Source organism: Ascaphus truei, chromosome 2, assembly GCF_040206685.1.
Source record: "Ascaphus truei isolate aAscTru1 chromosome 2, aAscTru1.hap1, whole genome shotgun sequence".
NCBI classification, from domain to species: domain Eukaryota; kingdom Metazoa; phylum Chordata; class Amphibia; order Anura; family Ascaphidae; genus Ascaphus; species Ascaphus truei.
In genome coordinates this window covers 320,175,903-320,198,818 of record NC_134484.1, presented here as the reverse complement: position 1 = coordinate 320,198,818, position 22,916 = coordinate 320,175,903, and the positions used below count along the sequence as shown (strand labels likewise).

The window sequence follows — 22,916 nt, the reverse complement described above, 5'->3', positions numbered from 1 at the left end:
TGGGGCCTTGAGTATTGGTGGTCCTCAGGCCCTTAGGCCTGATGTGGGCCAGCTCATCCATGCAATGGAAGAGGCTGACAGACCATGCTCTCACCTTGGAAGGCAGAGCAAGACTGCTCTAACTTTGCAACACCCACTGGCTAGCTTCAGGATGGAGCGGGCTCTTGGACTGTACCCATCACCGATAGGCTTACACAGGCCATGAGTCACAACCTTACTTCCATAACTTACATGTGGGCAGACAGGGTGGTCAATGGTCCATAGATTAACCCATAAAGGCCCTGAACTTACTAGGAACTTACATCACAGATACACTGTGGGGGAAAGAGTGGTACTGTGAGGATCCGCCATCCTGGCGGCTGGAGACCGTCTCCTCACCTGAAAACACCTGCCGCCACGGACACCCAGGATACGCAGTCTCGCGGCCCCGTCATGCACTCGCGTGGATCTTTTGCGGCCTGTCTGCCGCGGGCTCTGTCTCCGCCCCCGCTTTGGCGCGCGGCGAGTGCGCTTATCCAGCCTCCCCTCTGACTCATGCCCCAGTCTCCGCCCCTGTCCTGGTGACGGACAGGACCGGCGTGGGAGTGACTTGTGCTCCAGACTCTGGCACCTGACCTCAGTGACGCGCGCGGGTCGGCGCGCGCTAAGTCCCGCCTCCATTCCTGATCAGGCTGCATCATAGGGCACCCCTGTTTGCACCAGCAGCCTATAGAATTTGGTTTCCTCGTTCCGCCCTGGCTCCCCATTGGAGGATCTCCCTTAATATACCCTCTGGCTCCATACAATCATTGCTGAGCATAGTCTTGTGTGATGCCGTGCCTTGCTGCATTGAGTTCCTGTTTCTCCTGCCTTGCCTGTTGATCCTGCCGCTGCCTGACACTGCTACATACCCTGGAATCCGCATCTTTCTACACCTGAACCTGGCTACACACCCTGACGATCCGCTACTCTCCAATCATGAACTTGGCTACGCACCCTGACGATCCGCTGCTCTCCAATCCTGATATGGCAAGTACCCTCTACTACTCTCACATTTAAGAGAATATCCACACATGAGGGATTAGTGAAGCACCGCAGATAGGGAAAAAGACAGGGAAACCGGCAGAACAAGGATAACAAATCTAATTTATTCGGAGGTGACTAAGGGCCTCATGCAGTAAGCCCCGATACAAAATTTTCGGCACGAATTGCGAAAATGTTTTTTTTGGGCGATTTGCCCTCGCAGTATTCAGTAAGGGCCGAATCCTTCCGATCCCTGCTGAAGCACTGCGAAAGCAAAGCTGCCGATGAGCTGTGGCGATACAGCCTGGCTCCCGATAAGGCTCCCGATAAGCCTTTGGTGCCGATAGATGTTTGCAGCTGAGAGAGACAAGCCGCTCTCTCAGCGCAAACTTCGGCACCAAAAAAAGTATTTAAAAACAACTTTTATTCATAGTGTACATGTGCAGGGGGTCTTCGGAGCTGAACCGCGTTGGTTTGAGGTCCGGGGACCCCCTGCCCCCCGAGATACAGGCCCCTTTATGAGGTGCCGGTATCCCTCGGCGTTTAAAGGTCCCGATCACGTAACCGCGACCTGTAAACAAACCAGAGGGATACCGGCACCCCATAAAGGGGCCTGTATCTCGGGGGGCAGGGGGTCCCCGGACCTCAAACCAACGCTGTTCTGCTCCGGAGACCCTCTGCACATGTACAGTATAAATAAAACACACACACATCAATAAAGACTCGTTCCTTACCTTGGCGGCTATGTGCAACGGTAATGAAGCAGCATGAATGTCTTTTTAATTATACTGTACAGTGAGCAGGGGGTCCCCTGAGCTGAACCGCATTGCTTTGTGGAGCAGGGACCCCCTGCTTCCCGAGTTACAGGCCCCGGTATGTGTCATCGGGTGGCAGTGTCGCCGCCATGTTTATAGCGTCCCCGCAATAAACATGGCGTCCACACTGTAACCGATGGCCCAAACCGGGGCCTGTAACTCGGGAGGCAGGGGGTCTCTGAGCCACAAATAAATGCGCTTCAGCTCAGGGGGCCTCCTGCTTCCGCACAATATTATTAAAATACATTAATGCTGCTTCATTACCATAGCGGATAGCCGCTAAGGCAATGAAGGGGTTAACGCATAGTAGCATGTTTATTGGGGACAAATGCCCCCAATAAACATAGCATCAATACACAACATACAGTATAGTAATGGGCAGAATGACTATTATCCACAAATGGATAATAGTGCAGTTGTCCATTTACAATACATACACAACAATAAAGACTTTAAATACATATAGCACTCACCCCTGTCCCACTGCCACGATGAAGGCCATCCTCATCTTCATCCTGCCCATGCCCCATCCGCTTCTGCAAAACAAACACAAGAATTACAACATCCAAATTAATGTCCCCTAACCCCTTAATCACCATAGCGGTTATTAACCGCTACAGTTATTAAGGGGTTAAGCCACCATCACCCACATACCCTCCCCCACAAAGCCCCCCAACCACCCTCACCCAATACCCACAGGGGAGTCCTACCAAATTCCCTTGGGCCTAATACCCCCTCCCCCAGCACATACAGTACAATAATGTGCCAAATAACTATTATCCACATAGGGATAATACATTATTTGGCCATTATTAAACACATTCAATAACGTTAAAATGTAAAGAAACTTGTACTAACCTCATCAATAAGAAGTCTCCGTCGCCAGCATCATCCTTGGGGTCCGTTGCCAACATTAGAAATAGCCACAACATTTCAATATCATTAACATAACACTGAACCCCTTAATCACCTTATCGGGTACTAACCTGAAAGGTAATTAAGGGGTGAAGCCATCCTGCAATGCCTACAACAGTTATGCATAACATCCTCAGTGAAATAAAAACCAATTGCCTAACCAAATTCCATTTAATCATTCAATCTGTAGGCTCACATGCCTCATAAAACATTGCATTTACAGTGTATACATGTAGCATAACATGTAAACTGCATGTACACGCTGCAAATCAATGTTAACAATACAATAATCCCACTCAAATCGCCATACATCACAAGAAGTATATTATTTAATACAATAAACTCACCATCAATGAATTACCACACATCAATTACATCCCTAAACAATTAAAATACCATCCATACCAATTACACAATGAACTAAAGCTATCCTAACAGAGAACAACTTCAAAACATAGTCAAAAGTACACCAACAATTACAATATAATAAAGCAAGGCTTTCCATATCCTACTGTACGGCCTGGAAGCCCAAAACTTACATCTGTCTAAAAATAAAATACATTTAGCACACATCAATGCATAGCCACAATGATTAACAATACAGAATTAGAAGCTTTAACAACACTATCATTTCTTACCCTGTATATATATCTGTACACATACATACAGACATACATACAGTGGGAAGAAATGATATGCATTGTAAAAAATGAAAACATGAAAAAGCAACACAAAAAACAGTTACATTAAGTACATTTCTTTATTTAACTTACCATTACTTGCCCCCACCGACTCCCGTTGATCAGCTTACTCACGAACCAATCCACGACACCATCCACGACACCATCCAGGAACAAATCCACGACACAATCCAGGAACAAATCCACAAACCAAACCAGGAACCAATCCAAGAACAAGTGCAGGAACCAATCCAGGAAGCAAGCCACGAAGAAATCCAAGAAACAATCCACGACACGATCCAGGAACAGGAACCCATAAAAGAAAAAAAACATAACAAATTAAACATTAAAATAATAAAACATGACAATCAAGGGTTGTACTAGTTTTATTCTTAGTGAATCTGTATTACAATACCTTGTTCCGGGGTCTTCTTGACGTCCGGTGCCACGCCCTGGTCTTCAATCTTCAGGAGGAGGTCCGTCCTCCTCGGCATCTGCCTTCAAAATGAGACGACATAGGCTTTTATAGGCCTATGACGTCACATTTGTCGTCATATGGTTCCCACGGCCCTGATTGGGCCGTAAAAACCATGTGTTTTGGCCGATGTAAAAAAATTGATGACGTCACTTAAAGGCAATGCCAGCACAGCCAATCAGAATGGCTTTGCTGCTATTGCCTTTAAGAAAACGTCATGAAATGACACATGGCCGGACTCACATGGTACTTGAACCAATCAGAGTAGGGATGGAGTTCCCACGCTCTGATTGGCTGGCTTACCATGCGGCCTTTAAGTGACGTCATCAATTTTTTTACATCGGCCAAAACACATGGTTTTCACGGCCCAATCAGGGCCGTGGGAACCATATGACGACAAATGTGACGTCATAGGCCTATAAAAGCCTATGTCGTCTCATTTTGAAGGCAGATGCCGAGGAGGACGGACCTCCTCCTGAAGATTGAAGACCAGGGCGTGGCACCGGACGTCAAGAAGACCCTGGAACAAGGTATTGTAATACAGATTCACTAAGAATAAAACTAGTACAACCCTTGATTGTCATGTTTTATTATTTTAATGTTTAATTTGTTATGTTTTTTTTCTTTTATGGGTTCCTGTTCCTGGATCGTGTCGTGGATTGTTTCTTGGATTTCTTCGTGGCTTGCTTCCTGGATTGGTTCCTGCACTTGTTCTTGGATTGGTTCCTGGTTTGGTTCGTGGATTTGTTCCTGGATTGTGTCGTGGATTTGTTCCTGGATGGTGTCGTGGATGGTGTCGTGGATTGGTTCGTGAGTAAGCTGATCAACGGGAGTCGGTGGGGGCAAGTAATGGTAAGTTAAATAAAGAAATGTACTTAATGTACACTGGCGACACACTTTATTTGAGCTCGGCTAGTCCCACGAATTCGGGTATACCCGGGTGTATTGAGGTTTATGACTGTTTTCTGCCCGAGTGCATTGAGGTATTTTCCGGCAGGGATTGAAGCATTTTATTCCCGCTGGCTGCAATACTGCACAGTACATATATATATACTGCATTACAATTCATGAATTTATGCCATCTGGTAGACACGCGAAGCATTGCAGCCTATTAAATCCTAATCATTATCATTTAATAGATCAGCCGCCCGTCAGCCAGGCATGAACCCAGGCTGGGAAGGCAAATGCAACGGGGCTTGTCAGAGGTGAGGAGCGGCGCATTCCAGGTATCTGCCAGGTACATACCGGGTATTTGCTCGAATAAAGTGTGTCGGTGCAGTAACTGTTTTTTGTGTTGCTTTTTCATGTTTTCATTTTTTACAATGCATATCATTTCTTCCCACTGTATGTATGTCTGTATGTATGTGTACAGATATATATACAGGGTAAGAAATGATAGTGTTGTTAAAGCTTCTAATTCTGTATTGTTAATCATTGTGGCTATGCATTGATGTGTGCTAAATGTATTTTATTTTTAGACAGATGTAAGTTTTGGGCTTCCAGGCCGTACAGTAGGATATGGAAAGCCTTGCTTTATTATATTGTAATTGTTTGTGTACTTTTGACTATGTTTTGAAGTTGTTCTCTGTTAGGATAGCTTTAGTTCATTGTGTAATTGGTATGGATGGTATTTTAATTGTTTAGGGATGTAATTGATGTGTGGTAATTCATTGATGGTGAGTTTATTGTATTAAATAATATACTTCTTGTGATGTATGGCGATTTGAGTGGGATTATTGTATTGTTAACATTGATTTGCAGCGTGTACATGCAGTTTACATGTTATGCTACATGTATACACTGTAAATGCAATGTTTTATGAGGCATGTGAGCCTACAGATTGAATGATTAAATGGAATTTGGTTAGGCAATTGGTTTTTATTTCACTGAGGATGTTATGCATAACTGTTGTAGGCATTGCAGGATGGCTTCACCCCTTAATTACCTTTCAGGTTAGTACCCGATAAGGTGATTAAGGGGTTCAGTGTTATGTTAATGATATTGAAATGTTGTGGCTATTTCTAATGTTGGCAACGGACCCCAAGGATGATGCTGGCGACGGAGACTTCTTATTGATGAGGTTAGTACAAGTTTCTTTACATTTTAACGTTATTGAATGTGTTTAATAATGGCCAAATAATGTATTATCCCTATGTGGATAATAGTTATTTGGCACATTATTGTACTGTATGTGCTGGGGGAGGGGGTATTAGGCCCAAGGGTATTTGGTAGGACTCCCCTGTGGGTATTGGGTGAGGGTGGTTGGGGGGCTTTGTGGGGGAGGGTATGTGGGTGATGGTGGCTTAACCCCTTAATAACTGTAGCGGTTAATAACCGCTATGGTGATTAAGGGGTTAGGGGACATTAATTTGGATGTTGTAATTCTTGTGTTTGTTTTGCAGAAGCGGATGGGGCATGGGCAGGATGAAGATGAGGATGGCCTTCATCGTGGCAGTGGGACAGGGGTGAGTGCTATATGTATTTAAAGTCTTTATTGTTGTGTATGTATTGTAAATGGACAACTGCACTATTATCCATTTGTGGATAATAGTCATTCTGCCCATTACTATACTGTATGTTAGGGGGGTATAGGTGTTGTTGGGTATATATATATATATATATATATATATATATATATATATATATATATATATATATATATAATTATTTAATTATTTATTTAATTCGTTATTGTGGGGCTGGGGTGTGTTTTTGTTATTATTGTGAGTAGTGGGGGTGTGTGAAGGGGGCATTAGCCCCAACGGTGGTTGTTTAGGGCTTGCGGGTGGGTAGCGGGAGGCCTTAACCCCTTCAGGACCGTAGCGGTATTAACCGCTACGGTCGTGAAGGGGTTAAGTGCCCCCGCATCCCCCCCGCAAGTCCTAAACTCACACCCAGGGCCAAATACCCCCCTCACCCATCCCCGCTACCCACAATAACGCTGGCACGGTGGGTTAACCCCTTCATTGCCTTAGCGGTTAGCCGCTAAGGTAATGAAGTGGCTTTTAAATGCCTTTTTCCTGCCTCGGATGCATGCCGGGGGGCTCCGGTGCGGGTATCAGCTCCGGAGACCCCCGGCATCAATCACAGGCAGGAAAAAGGGCTGATTTTTCCTAAGTGTCGCCCTTGCCGATGCTTCTCCTTCAGCAAGTTGCCAACTTTAGTTGGCGGGCTGGATTGGCCATAAAATCTCCAGTCTGGCCTGCCGATCAGCACCAAAAAGCTGATCGGGGCTTACTGAATTCAGGCGGGAAAAAAAAGTCCCGATAAGTGGCTTATCGGCAGCCGGGTGGCGAAAATTTTTTTTTTTCGGAACAAAAATTGCCGATAATTCCCACTTATCGGGGCTTACTGAATCAGGAGGGCAAAAAACGGCTATAAAATGCCGAAAAAGCCTTATCGGGGCTTACTGCATGAGGCCCTAAGAGAAACATCCGCAAAAATAGGACAAAACAGACAACTCTGATGCATTTCGGGCAAAGCCCTTTGTCAAAGAATATATCCCATAATAGAAATGTGTATGTTTATATAAGGAAACACTGATTGAACTCCGTCCATAATACCGGAAGTGACATAAGCCTGAAAGTCTTACTCTCACATCTATGCTCCTGACCTGGCTTGCACGACCAATCTATATTCTAGGCGCGACCGCGTGGCTGTGGGTTGCCATTACTCAGTTCCCTACCTCAGCACCTCGGTCGCGCTTCGTTTGTGGTGAGCTACACGTTACAGTATGCTCAGCCACACAAACTTCGACCCCGTTGAGGTAGGAAGAGTCCTGAGCACACACGCAAGTTACCTGTCCAGTATTGAGGAAAAATTAGTCTGCTGCTGAGGGAGGATCAACTTCTATGCTCCGTGGAAATTTGCTGCCGGAGAACATAGGGACCTGACAAAAAAACCCATCATTTGAGGTTTCGAAAACGCGTTGGAAGGTTTTCTGGCACCGCAGGTACACCGTAGAAGTGGACATTCAGTGGTGACGTCAGCGGAGGAGTTGATCGTGCTTTCTCCAGCAGCAAATTTCCACGGAGCATAGGAATTGATCCTCCCTCAGCAGCAGACGTATTGCACCCCATAGCGATTGGTTGATCCGGCGGAAAAGACCTTTAAACCATTGCACATGTCCTATTCACTTTTGGTGAGTAGGATTCCAATTTTATTAAGGCGGAGCAAGCTCAAAAATCATTTGGTCTAGTGAGGGGCACTTGCATATTTTAATATAATGCATTGTATTTTACTGTTTATTTTTAATATTGTGTAATAAATTGCTCTTTTCATTTATAATCTTATTTTTCCCTGGGTAATGCACTATTGCAGGCTTCCTGCTTGTTTTGTCTTTTTCTTTTCTCCTGAGGTAATCGATTAAAAGAAGAATCTTGTTCCCTCTCCACTCCACATCCTTGCCTCAGCACCAGAGGAGGTTACTTTCTTCCATGGTTCCTATCAAGCGTAAAAGAAGTCCCATTGCTCTTGAAGCCATTGACGGAAGATATCTTCAGCCGGCTTTTATCTCACTGGAGACGGAGGTACTTCATATCAAAATTGAGAATAATCACTTGGAAAAGATTCAACTCAACTTTATTCACACACCATCCATTAGCGTGATCCTCGGCCTTCCCTGGTTACAGATTCATAACCCCCAGGTGGACTGGAATAACAAAGAACCCATTCAATGGAGCTCTTTCTGCACTAAGAACTGCATCATTGAAGCAAGTAGTATTGGGGGTACCACCGTGTCTGAGGAAAAGGAAAGGGTACAATTGCCAGAGGAGTATGTCGAGTTCTGGGACGTGTTCGATAAGGTCAAATCTGAGGTTCTTCCACCACATCGTCCATTCGATTGTCCCATTGTTCTGCATGCAGGTACTACACCACCCAGGGGAACCTCTTACCCATTGTCTATGCCTGAAACAAAGGAAATGAAGGAATATATTGCAGAGAATTTACAGAAAGGATTTATATGTAAGTCCACCACTCCTGCAGGCGCTGGATTCTTCTTCGTGAAAAAAAAAGGATGGAGCCATATGCCCTTGCATAGACTACAGGGGACTCAACAAATTTACCGTGAAAAATCATTATCCTCTTCCCCTCATTTCTGAACTTTTCGATCGATTACAAGGAGCTAATATTTTCTCTAAATTGGATTTATGAGGTGCCTCAAATCTTGTCAGGATCCGTCAAAGTGACGAATAGAAAACTGCTTTCAACACCAGAGATGGACATTATAAGTACCTGGTCATGCTTTTTGGTCTGTGCAACGCCACATCCATGTTTCAAGATTTCGTCAATTAAGTTTATAGGGATCTTCTCAACTTCTTTGTAATCATTTCTCGATGACATCCTAATCTTTTCTAAATCTGAACTGGAACACGTTAATCATGTGAAACAAGTGCTCCTTCGCTCACGAGAGAACAGACGTTTCGCCAAACTTGAGAAATTTCATTTTCATCAAACATCTACTATTTTTCTTGGATATATAATTTCTGACACTGGCATCACCAAAGACCCCGCCAAGGTCAAGGCAGTACTGGATTGGCCTCAACCCACCACACTTAAAGCATTGCAGCGATTTCTTGGATTCTCAAATTATTATCGCAGGTTTATCCAGAATTTTTCTTCTATAGTGGCTCCACTCATGGCATTACCCAAGAAAGGAGCGGATCCTGCTTCATGGCCCACTTCCGCGCTTCAGTCTTTTGCACTTCTCAAGAAGGCATTCGTGTCCGCCCCGGTTCTTACCCATCCTGATCCCAAACTTCCCTTTACTCTTGAAGTTGATGCCTCTGACGTTGGAGTAGGCGCTGTCCTGTCCCAGATAAAGAACCCCCTGTCGAGGTTGCATCCTTGTGCTTTCTTTTAAAAAAAAAATTCTCCGGCCGAATGCAAATACGATATCGGGAATCGGGAACTCATAGCCATGAAATTAGCTCTTGAAGAATGGAGACATCTTTTGGAAGGTACTGAAGACCCCATAATTATTCGGTATATGGCGATAATGGGTGCTCTAAGAGTCCATAAAGAATTATTGATATATCCAATTCGTCAATAGAACTATGACATCCAGCTCAACCATGGAGTGGGTAAATTAGTGGGTGAGTAATATCTCAAAAACATAGCATGATTATCCTGGAGGTCACAGAAAAGACATGTATATACACCCTCCACTGTGCCTCATTGGAAATAGCTTTTATAGTAAATCCAGAACTCACCCCAATCTGTAGTAAAGAGGATGATCCAAAGTGATGATTATTAGAGAATCTTACCCACTCCTAGAGCTTTGAGGTGTTCCTAATGGCGTGTCCAGCAGCTTGTAGAGTTGAGAGCAATCCAAAAGATAATGCAAATAAATGCACAATAGCAGCGCACTGCAGAGGGACACAGGTGTGCAAAAAATGAAAAAAGATTTATTTATCTGTCAGACATGACAAAACAAGGGGGTACAGTAAGTACCCTCCAACACGTTTCACACAAAGGTGTTTTATCAAGGAGTATGGTACAACACACTTGGGGACCTTTTTATACACTGTAATAGTAATTACAATTTCGCGCCAAAAACGCCTTTGAATTACGTCTTTTCATCATTATAATACACCTCCATTGCTTCTGTCAACGGATCTCTGCATACTCCTCCCTACAGTACACATGCCCCTTGCTGACGTCACTACCAATCACTCCCCAGGCCACCGACCAGTGGAGGAGACACGCCTCCCTTTCCTCCCGGCTAGCTGAGATTCGGCGCGCACTGAGAGTATGCCCCAATCCCCGTCCACCGCGATCGGGCCGATGCCACGCCCCCAGTAGTCTTGGCAACTCGGCGGTATGTGATAGTAGTTAACCCCAAGTAGTGGTCTAAAGCCTCTTGCTAAAGGTGAGGCAAGGCGTTCGTTCCTCCCCCTATCTACTCAGAACATCAGCAGTATACAGGAAGGCTCCTATATACAGAAATCCATTTGCAATGTATTCCAAATCCCTTTATGTCCAAGAAAAAGGCACACACATATTTCAACATGAATACACATATTAAAAAAAATACACATAAAAAGATATTAAGAGGGACAGAGCTATTTAAATCTACCCAAAATACACCATTCCTATTTATTTCATTAATACAACCACCTTAGGTAGAAAAGGATGGGAAAAGGTACCCATATTTAGCTCTGCACGTCATAATATCAAACCTAAATGAAAAATAATACATGTACTGTAGATACAAACATAAGAGCTATACATATTTCCATTGTGAATGTCCACACATAACCCCCAACTTGTCCTCCGATATGTAAGTACAGGATTTCGGTTTATACAAATAATAATCAATTCTAAAGTATATCCATAAGTTCAATTTTATTGTAGTACAAGCTTTGCAAATTGAACTCGTGGAACAGAAAATCATCAATGAAGGGGAAGGGAAGAGAAGGCTAGATGGGGAGGAAGGGAGGGAAGGGGGAGAGGGGTGGGGTGAGGAATGGGGGGGAGGGGAGAGAAGGGGAAAGGGAGGGAGAAAGGAAGGGGAAGGGGGAGGGGGAAGACAAAGGGGGGAGGTGGGAAGGGGGAGGGGAGAGGGGAGGTGATGGGAACGGAATAATTTACATAGAAACGGAAATGGGATTTTATGACTGGAAGGAAAGGATGTAGTCAAATAAACAATATTCCAATTAAATTAAAAAAAATAACTTCTATTATATACTTATTTCAAAAAATGACTCAGATTCCACTCAATATTTAGACCGCAGGGAGGATGCCGCTAACTGGGTCACCTTGTCCGCAGCTCGTGAGCGCTGTCCCTGAGGGGCTTCTTCGCCCGACCGCGCACGGTCCGGGGATCGGGCTTTGATGTGGCCCGCTTTGTTGCAGTGGTAACACCGCCGCTTCTGCCAGAGCTCCTCCGCTGCCGGTGGACTACCCCCTGCAAGAGGCTGCTGAGTCCAAGGCAGAGTTGCTCAAGCGCCGGGCTCATTCTGGAGCTTCTCCGCCACTGGTGGATTGCCCCCCGCAAGAGGCTGCTGAATCCAGAGCGGAGTTGCTTGAACGCCGGGCTCAGGGAGGGATTAGCGGGTCAGGACATCGCCAGCTTCTGGAGCTTGTTCCGCTCTGCCTGGGACCACATCCCTCCCCATGCAGATATCAGTGAAAGCTATTCCAGGGAAAATGGACTGGCCACCGCAACGGCTGATACCTCTCCTGCTGCAAGACTCCCGTGGTCTCCACGATCACCTGCTCCCTCCGCAAGTCTCTGCAATCCCAGAGCTGGGTCCATTCCCTGCTCTCCGGGCGGTTTGATGGTTACAGCGGCTGCAGCGGTGGTTCTTTGCTCAGCCTGCCGGGTTTCGTGCTCACCGATCGCCTCTTCTCTCTCAGCTCTACCGGTTGCAGTTGCCGCTTGGACTTGATACATTCCTCCGGTCTCGGTGCCCGGCTCGTCACACGGATGGCCGGCACTTGGGTTCTGGAGGCAATGTTTCTCACAAGTAGGGGAACAGTGAGGTGGTGCCATATCTTGTGTTATATGTTGTACACTGTGTCCAATATCTTTAGCCTTAGGAACTCGCAATTCACCCGAGTTCCAACTGTATTACAGAGTCCCGCAGTTAACTGTAATACAGGTTAAATTCAATCCTGCCGCTTTCACCAGTTTTATTATAAGCCTGTCACGGTAGCTAGTGATAGGTTATAATAATACACACCAAAATATATCTGGGTTGAAATGAACACGACTTAGATATAATAAATATTGTTTATTCCTTAAAGAAGATGGACACACAGATACAAATAACAGGCAAAATATACACTTACTTAGGGTTAGAATGATGAAGTAATCAGGTTACACGATTAGCAGTTCATGCAGCAATCACGAAAAGACACAAAGACACGAAGACCATGGGTATAGGGCTTACCCTCATTTATATGGAGTTTCAGCCCCCATACCTTAACCTTGGGGCGCCTGACTGTCTAGCAGATTCCTTTGTAGTCAGGAAATCCCTCTGTCTGCAAGTGTGAATTATGACACGTACAGACCATTCAGGCCCTGCGTTTCTCCGCCCTATTGTACACAATCAGAGCGGTCAGCCTTTGATCAGAGGGTTTATTGTAGACTACTTGTCTCCCCCCTGAGCATTAACATACCGTATTGGCTCTGAGTTTTTATACCAGTCCCAAAATACAATTCATTCTTTAATACATTCACATATTAAAATAATACGTTCTGTGGGTCTGAGCGGGCTGAAATTTGCCAGGTCCTCATGCAGGAGGAACTTTGCAATAGTGGCAAAGTTTCAGCCCTCCACGACCCCCAGAAACAGAGATACAAAAAAACAGTTAAAATCCCCTATTAACTTTAATGCAGGATTCTCCGCCATAGCTAAAAGAAATTTCTGCTTTTCACTCTCCCATTGAAATCAACGGGCTCCGCCGCTATAGGCTTTCAATGGGGCAACTCCGCCGTTGAAGTCAATGGGCTCCACCGCCATAGGCTTTCAATGGAGCAACTCCGCCATTGAAGCCAATGGTAAAATTCACAATCTTAACATTTGCCTATACTCCGTCTGGTTGATCCAAGAGGGCTGGAAATGGCCATGCAGTCATGCCGGAACAGTGACTACCTGCGACCCAAATCCCAACTCTCTGGTACTCACAGAACCGAAGATATAGGCTTACCCTTTTACACTGTTGGACACGCGGCTTTCCCCCATCGGAATCAATGGCCGGCGCCACCATTCAAAATGCATGGGCGAGCGCCGCCATAGGATTCAATGGGACCTCCGCTCCACCATTAGAGTCAATGGTGCGACCCCCTTGGCGAGCGCGACCCTTTACAGGGGGTCCTTCATTCCTGGACCTGGTGGTGGTCAAGTGTGGGGGTTCCTAGGGTCTAGGGGCAAAAATAATTTTATTTCTGGGTGCCCTAGAACCTAAGGTTCCCACGCCAATTGTGATTGAACTTGACCGGGGAGTGATCAAAGCTCTCTTTTAGACATTGTTTCCGCTCTTGCGGTCTACGGTTTGGATGGCTGCCAACCCGTTCCTGGAGGTCGGCGTCGAGGAATCCCCATTGAAATGGATGGCTCCATTGACTTACAATGGGGAACCGCCGTTTCTCCTCTCGGGCGCCACCTGCAGGTCTTCTACCGAAACAGGCCCAAATGGTAGATGCGGCACACCAGCGGATGACGTCACACGGATAGTAGTAGATACCGGACCGGTAGAATTGCCAAGCAGTTCAAAAGCAAGTGTTTAGAAAGATACACTGCACACCTTCCCTACGCGTTTCATCAGATGAACTGACTTCTTCAGGTGTACCGCATCTACCATCCCCGGTGGGAACCAAAGATCATCGTTGGTGGTGTACCCTGGGAGAGATTATTGCGGAGTGCCTGACACGTTAGTTCCTGCAGGCGGTGAGCAACGAATGCAGCATTGGATCCAGTGGTGTCACGGAGTAATCTCAGCAGCGAAGCGGTGTTTCCTGGTCCTTGGAGCATGAGTATATCTCATAACATGCTTTTATTTGTTCTATGTTTGTGAGTTCATTTTATTGAGACTTTTGGGAATTAAATATATCATTTTGCACAGTAATGCACTAGGATTTGGCGCTTCTTTTCTTCTATTTTATATATATATATATATATACACAAAAACGAGAAGAAATAAAGCGCCTGATCCTAGTGCGATATGAAAAAAATATACACAATTTAATATTACAGTAAAAAAGGTCCAACAAATCCTCTGATGAAATCACCTAAGTGTGAAGAAACGCGTAGGGAATACCAGTGTGAGCAAGTGGTAGCTATTACACCCTACCTGTCCATACTCGGGACTTTACCAGAGACTATTTATGCCGCCAAGCATTGACGACCTAATCTAAGGTCATACTACCCAATCCTCATATCCGGAGCTGTTGGTGATTCGGTTCACTTCCGGGTGACATTTGGAGGAGTTGCGCAATCTCGGAGGCCCCTGCTGGACGGTGGCTGAGAGGTGCCGAAAATACACGTGGAAGTGAGGCGAGCAAGCGGAGCGGTGATGTCCGGTGTTTGGTGAACGAGTATTACTCATTACATGCTTATATATTTTTGTTGTTTGTGAGTGTAAATTTGTTGGACCTTTTTTACTGGAATATTAAATTGTGTATATTTTTTTCATATCGCACTAGGATCGGGCGCTTTCTTTCTTCTCGTTTTTGTAGATTCATCTGGAGGTCATTGGTTCCATATAGAAAGCTACCAGTATCCTGATAGTGGGCCATATATTTAAGTTTTGGTAATATACAGGACTATTTTTTATGGTTTTTTGGACGATATTGTTTACATATATATATTTTTATATTTTTAATTTTTGTCCTCAAGATTATTTCACAATCGTCATATTGAGTCATGTACTCACACTGTTTACTTATATTAGTATATGGTTTATTTAGATTTTTATAGAATCTGTCTATGTATTTGTAATTCTTACAGCTCTACATCATATTAACTTAACATCTACTTACCTGATATATATTCACTTATTTACATAACAATTTTGCAGTAAGATAGTACCCAAGCGGCGCAGTCTTTTTTCTTTTTATATATATATATATATATATATATATATATATATATATATATATATATATATATAGCTGAACCCCGTTATAATGCGGCCCTCGGGGTCCACCCTGTGCGACCGCGTTAGAACCGGGATCGCGATAAAACAAAAATGGCCACCGCGATCAGGGATTCTGCATCCGCCGCAGGGTGAGAGCTGGGATAACTCTCCCAGCTCTCCCTGAAGCCGGCGTCGCAGCACCCCCCAAAGCAGGACTTACTTGCAGCAGCTAATCTGTGCAGAAAAGCTGTGAGTCTGTGAGAGGGGGGGGGAGAGCTGGTGGGAGGATCTCACGGAGTCAGGAGAAGCCGGGCAGATACCAGCTCCCTTCTCTCCTCCCCCCCAGTGGAGGTACATGGAGAAAGGGAGAGGTGTGTGTATATGTGTATGTGTGTGTGTGTGGTGATGTGGAGGAAGGAGGGATTTGAGGGGCAGAGGGGATGGGATGTGCAGGAAGGGGTGATGTTCAGGCTGGGGGAGTGATGTGCAGGGGGTGTGATGTGCAGGCTGGGGGGATGTAATGGGCATGGGGGGATGGAATGTGATGTGCAGGCTGGGGGGGTGATGTACAGGCTGGGGATTTAATGTGAAGGAAGGGAGGATGTGATGGGAAAGGTATATTGTGTGTATCTGTCCGTCCGTTAGCAATATAGTGGATCGCGCTATAACGGGGTTGAGCTGTATATATATATTTATGTCAAAATGAGTGCTACTGAGCGTGGCAAATGTATACAACAATAGACAGGGGAGCCCAATGCTACATCCAATTGACAAAACATAAATGGTAAATACTTCAATAATAATATTCTCTTGGTTATTTAGTTAAACTCTTTGGCCAAAGTGTCATAAGCTGGCATACGAACCTCAAGGTATAACCAGATTTTCAGTTCCTAACACTACACTGTGAACCTTCCATTTTATCTCTGTATGAGGGGGAACAACCATACTGTAGTAGGTCCTGTCCATACAGCAAATTGAAATAAACCTCCCGTTAAAAAGGTGGGGAGGGGTGAGCTCTTGGAGGAGGTGTGACCTAGCTCCAACAATTGTGCTAGCACACCATGATCTACAGGCCAGTACACCATCATTGGGAGGCCGGACGGAGATAAAAGTTATTATTTGTTTGCGCAGCGTTCTCACTGTTGTTATAGTTTGCTTAAGTATATACAGTATGTGTATGGAGTGATTCGAAGAATTAGGAGCCTATTCACAAAGCAGTGATAAGTGGTTTTAAGTGTGATAAATGCATTTATAATGCGAGACTGCCTGCTGTGCGATTCACAAAGCAGTGATAACAGTGCAGTATTGCACTATAATGGCTTTTAATAACCAAAAAACATTCAGTGATTAAAAAGTCGTATGATAGGCCAAAAAATGCAAACACGCCCTTATTTGGCATTAAGCGCGATTCACAAAGCAGTGATAACTTATACGTACTATAAAAGCTCACTATTTCTTTTCACCAGCTAAAGGCTGGCGCAAAAGAGATGGAGACATGCATAAAAACATTTTTTTTTTTTGCACAGCATTAATACAAGAGGCCGGTGAGGTCTCCGGGTTATCCCAGTGGGTGCCGTGGGTGCCGTGGGTGCCGTGGGCCTCCAGGTGGTTCCCGCGGGTGTCCAGGGGGCCCACAGGGGTTCTGTAACAGGGACTTATTACTGTTTGAGAGTAACTGCCTCTAAATCCAGCAGTGTGCTGGTTAATTGCACACAGGCAATCAACCAGACTCCTCCTGGCTGATTAGGACTTTTAGAAATTGGAAAATGACTGAATCCTCTTGAACTCTTTCCGCTTTTCATCATTTCTGATAAAGGAATGAACACTGTCTGTGCACAATGACTTTTGGGTTCGAGTCTTTACACGTTCCTTGTTTTGCATACACTACAGCATTAACTTGAAAGTACATCATTTTCTAAAAAGTGATAGGTATGTATAGGAGATGGCTGGCATACATAAAATCTCTGATCATTTTCGGAATTTGGCAACAGCATGCAGAAAACTGCAACAGCTGCAACAAAGATATACTGTAATCTTCCATTCCATCAACTGAAGCAAGAGGTTGTAACAAGGTGGAAATCCACCTTCCAAATGCTTCAGTGACTTAAGGAACAGCGACAATCAATCACTAGTTACACAGCATCAGCAAAAAAAGCAGGAATAATGAAATATAACACTGCTGAAATGGAATAAAGAAAATATTTGGTTAGGTTTAAAGGACATGATGGAACATTCTGCAGTCAATTCTGAAATCTACTCAGTTTCTAGTGTAACCCCTCTTTATTTGGCCATACCTCAGTATATATGGTGGGGGCCTGAATCCGTTTATTATATACTGTAGCAACCCTCACTCTTGAGTGGGATCAGTAATAAGGGGGACACCACAGCAGTTAACATATAACAGTTTTATAAATAAAAGGAACATATATAATACATAACACATTTACTAACACCCCAGAACTACCCAGCGCTGCGCAAACAAATAATTTGTATCTCTGTCCTTGAAGCCTGGAGTTGGAGCTCATAAACTGTGTGTGTGTTGCAGGCCTGGTGCTTCACAAAGATCAAACTGTAATATAACTGCAGTTTATATCCTTTAGCTCACCCACACCAACCTGGTGTAATTCCTGCACAGCTGGGCTCCCTAATTGCTCTCTGTAGTAGCCTATGTCTGTCTGTTTCCCTCTGCACTGTCAGGTTCTGGTCTCTGCTGGGCCCTGCTGCATGCACTTGTCCAGTGGGGCAACTCTCTGCGGTCCCCTCTCTCTTAGGCCTCGGCCAGGGTGGCGCTGAGCGGACGGGCATGCTCATGCTGGCCGCACTGAAACACATTGAGGCAATGTGTGTGGCCTGCGTGAACAAGCGCCAGCGCACGCTCGGCGCTTAGATGCTTGCAGAGCAAGCAAATTTGATTTTGCTGCTTGCAAGTGTGTCGCATGAGCACCCGCGTGCCTGCTCCCTGCCTGGCCGGGGGGTCTTTCATGGACTCTCTGTGCAGGATGTGCCTGCACACCCTCAGCTCCCTTTCCAACTGTCACCAACTGTCATTCCACTGGCGTGGTCCCGTGGAATGTAATTCTTCAAGGGCCCATGTCCTGTGCTGATAGCAGACACAAAGGGTTACAGTAGAATGAGCAAAATGATGTAAAACATAACAGAAGAGATCAGGGCAGCCTGTTTATACTGTAAACTGGAATGAGAAAATAACTACTGTATCTTGAGCCCTTTGTAAGGACAGGCTATGCTTTATGTGAACTGTCCACCCTCCAATGTCTATTCAGCAGCACCTCGGGCAACTATGACCAAATCTATGTCACAAGAGTCTACTGCCAAAACAAGTTGAGAATCTGGTATTCATTCAAATAAATTACGCAACATTTCTTTAAAACTTTGATAAAGCGCCACTCGACGGGAAATGCGTCAGAGGATCTTTTTTTTTCTCTTGTTCTGCTATTATGCCAATTAAATAATTACATTTTATCCACTGCCTCCAGCCCTTCTATTTTAGCTGTGCCTCGCTTTTTCTCCAATTACTTAACTTCATGCGATCCCAAGACTGAAGCACGTCTGCATGAATGATAATTAATTGAGGAGATGGTACCGTGAGTACTTGAGTACCTACATTAAACAGTGGTACTGTTTATGCTCATATCAGCCAGTGTGGTTACAGTCTACTACTCCCCTATTTGTGCAAGTCTGTGGGTTGTGGTCTGGACAAGCATCGGGGCACTCCATTATGCAGGGGTGCCTTGCTAGTGTTGTTTTCCTTTCCTTCCTCCTCCCCCTCTTCCCCGCAGGGGGTATTAGGTTGGTAGAGACTGCATTTATTCCGTATGTATTTGGACTTTGCTTATACCGTACACCACAGAACAGCATACCTCCATGTTAATTCTGTAATTATTTACAGTATGATTGCAATTTCAAGAGAAACAGTCTTTGTTACTATTTATAACAACACATTACAGTGAAGTTTTGGAAGCACCAATTAGGGATCTTTTCCCATTTTTTTTAATTTCTTGAAAACAGTTGAATAGAAAAGAAACATTTGATTCAAGGGATGAGCTCACAGTGCTAACAGCGATGATGATCAAAATGAGGACGATTAACCATGAGCAATAAAGCATACCAGTGTCCCTTGTTTCTTATTGGCACCAATAGCCTCCCCCATTATTATTTTGTTTTTATTATTTTTGCTAATAAATTTATTTTATTTAGATTTATTTAATCAATTATACATTTTCAATAATCCAAAATTAACAGACATAAGGCAAAACTACAACATAAAAATAAGCGAGCATCCCTAATAGATAAAATATATTTGAAATGCAGTACTGTATAATATATGCCCAAATAAACTATGTTTTTATACCTCCAGGTCTCAGCTATTCGGATATTGCATTACAAATGCAGTTTTCACTGGGCTAAGGTCTGGATACATAATGCTCTCTTAATATCACACCTGGCACTTATTACCGCAATTTTATGACGGAAGTCATCAAGAATGTGGTAATAATTCACCTGGTGTGATATTTTACCCATAGTCCCGATGTGGGAATTAATGTGATCGTTAACAACATGTTTATTACCCCATCGCGATCACATTACTAATATTTCTATCATAGTGTTCTGTAATATCTTTTATTACAGAACCATATGGTAGAAATTATATTAACCCCTTTGATGTCTGTGGCTACCAAGACATACCACAGACATGAAAGGGGTTAATACGCACACAAAACACTCCATTAACCATCCCCTTGGCTAACTTGGTGGCTAGTAAAGTATTGCCACACAATGCTTTAATATCCACAAAGGTAATAAAGGGGTTAACCCCTACCATTTCCCCCCCTCTCACCCCCAGGGGGCCTAACCACCCCCTCCCCCACCATCCTGGCAACTGCCCCTAACCCCACACACACCCAACAAACCTAACATAGCCTCCCTCCAAATGTGACTAATAGGGCTTTTGGCCATTGCAAATAAAAAATAAAGGTGAGTAATGAAGAAGCAAGAACCCATTATGAGCACTCAATACCTCCTAAATGTATAATGTGATTATTAAAAATAATTTTTTATGCTATACTAATTAAAATAATGGGTGTTAAAATTCTACAAATGACACACATATATGTTAACCCTATGGTGAGTATATATGATATTCCGGGTCAATAAATAGAGGGACAGTTTGAGGTCTATTAGATCAAAACATCCCAGGGAGCCGGTACACAGTATTCCCTATTAGTGGTAGGATCAGGGAGTGGCTGTTCGAAAGCCTGTCTCAGGTGTCAGACAGGTCCCAAGGTGGTAATGGTGAAAATGTGAGACTGATCGTAATTGCTAAGTACAAGCAAAAAGATCAATACTAGAAACCAGTGTGTGCTCACTTAGCATAAAGTAAATCCAGTAGTGGAAAATAGTTATTATAGACTTTATATAAAAACCAACATATTGCCACCTAACAGCATCTAATTAACTCCAAAATGGTGAGGGAGTTGGCTGTCAAACACAGAACATGAAGTGCAGAGGCTCATAGATTCCTATAGACAGTGTGGTTGTCAGTATACCTGTGCATATATTCATGAATTTGCTTCCACTGTCAGGAATGCTGAAGCGGGGTTCTTCAATATTGAAAATAAAAAATAAAGCCTGATGTAGCACTATAAAAAAAAAAACACTTTTTGGGGGTCAATAATACTACATTTTTGTTTACTGGAGCTTGATGTATCTAGCCCTATGGGCCATATTTACGAAGTGAAAGTGATGCTACTCAATAAGACACCTTCTGGATCTGTAAAACATCTTTGCGTATATTCAAAGGGATGGTGATTTATGGCATAGCGCCGCTTAGTGGACATGTCCCTGTATGCCTATAATTCAGATATGATGAGGCTTACAGTACATAGATAATGGTGCACTATCTATTTAAGATCCTAATTACCAAGTACTTAATTACATAGTAGATGAGGTTGAAAAAAGATGTCCGTCCATCGAGTTCAACCCAATTTAGAAACAGGTACTTTATCCTATATCTGTACTTACAGTATATTGATCCAGAGGAAGGAAAACAAAACCCAAGTGAAATATCATCCATTGATATCTCATAAGGGAAAAAATAAATTCCTTCCTGACTCCAAATATTGGCAATCAGATTACTCCCTGGATCAACATCCTTCCCATGTTTACTTACTTGGTATAACTCTGTATACCTTTCCTCTTTAAAAAGATGACCCTGTGTCATTTGTACGGACCTTGGGATGAATAGTTCTTTTGAAAGCTCCTTGCATTGTTCTCAAATATATTTGTACATAGTAATAATATCCCTTCTTAGACACCTCTTCAAATGTAAAGAAATCTAATTTACGTAGCTAGCCTCTCCTCATAAATCAGATTATCCACCTCTTTATTAATTTGGTGGCTCTTCTCTGCACTTTTTCTAGTTCCATAATGTCTTTTTATGGAGTGGCGCCCAAAACTGTACTCTATATTCAATGTGTTGTCTTACTAATGCTTTATAGAGGGACATAATTATGCTTACTTCCCTTCCATCTATTCTGTTTAATGCAAGATAAGATCTTGTTTGACTTTTGTCAAGGGAAGACAACTGGAGCGGGTAGGACTTCGGGGGTTGGAACAGCAAGGATTGTTGGGTTCACAAGCAGGGTTCGATGGCAGACAGCTGGCAGGATAGTCTGGGTCCAGGCAGGGGTCGGCAATAGGAAGGTAGGAATGGCGACCAGGGAGCAGGGACTGATACCAGGGACCAGGGAACAAATGGGACAAGCCATAACACTAACAAGGGCCTTTAATAAGTACCAGACTTGATACAGAAAAGAACTGGACAGAAGCAGAAGTAGAAGCAAGGGAGGAACAGAAAACTGGAAACTATAAGGACAGGAGCAACAAGAGGAGACAGACAGACAGAGGAACTCCAGAGCAGACAGAAAACAGCAGCACAACCGGTGGACAGAGAAACGAACTATGTCTGGGAGTAGGATGTCTAGGAGACCCTGCCATTACTCCCCCGTCTCAAGAGCGTTCTCTGGATGATCCTAAAGGCTCTTCCTGGAGACCTTGATGAAAGGCAGACTCAGGGTGATCCACCTTTGGTGGTTTGTTGATGGGCAAAATACTTGTCCCCACTGCGATGGCGCAGTAACCGGTACATCGGGCATTGCAAGTAACTTCCTGATGGGTGCATTTAACTTAATCGAGGAGGCAATTACATCAGGAACATGGGCATCAGGAACGGGTGCATCAGGCTCTCCATACGAGTCAGTGGGGATATAGAGTTCACTTTCCGTGGTCTCTTTTTGTAACCAACATAATAACTTCTTTGGAGTTGAGTCACGATTCTTGGCATCCTGCAGACTCGCACGCAGTTCTTGCAGCTGCCTCTGCAGCATATTCTCTGCTTGTGTGCAGTGCTCCAGGGAGACACGTTCT

The 22,916-nt window shown here is 44.1% G+C and overlaps 1 protein-coding gene across 3 annotated transcripts in view; it reads right to left on the bottom strand.

The window, feature by feature from the left end:
• The window catches only part of ITPRID1 (ITPR interacting domain containing 1), a 220,354-nt gene that overhangs the window by 49,483 nt on the left and 147,955 nt on the right, over window positions 1-22,916 (bottom strand). The window lies entirely within an intron of this gene.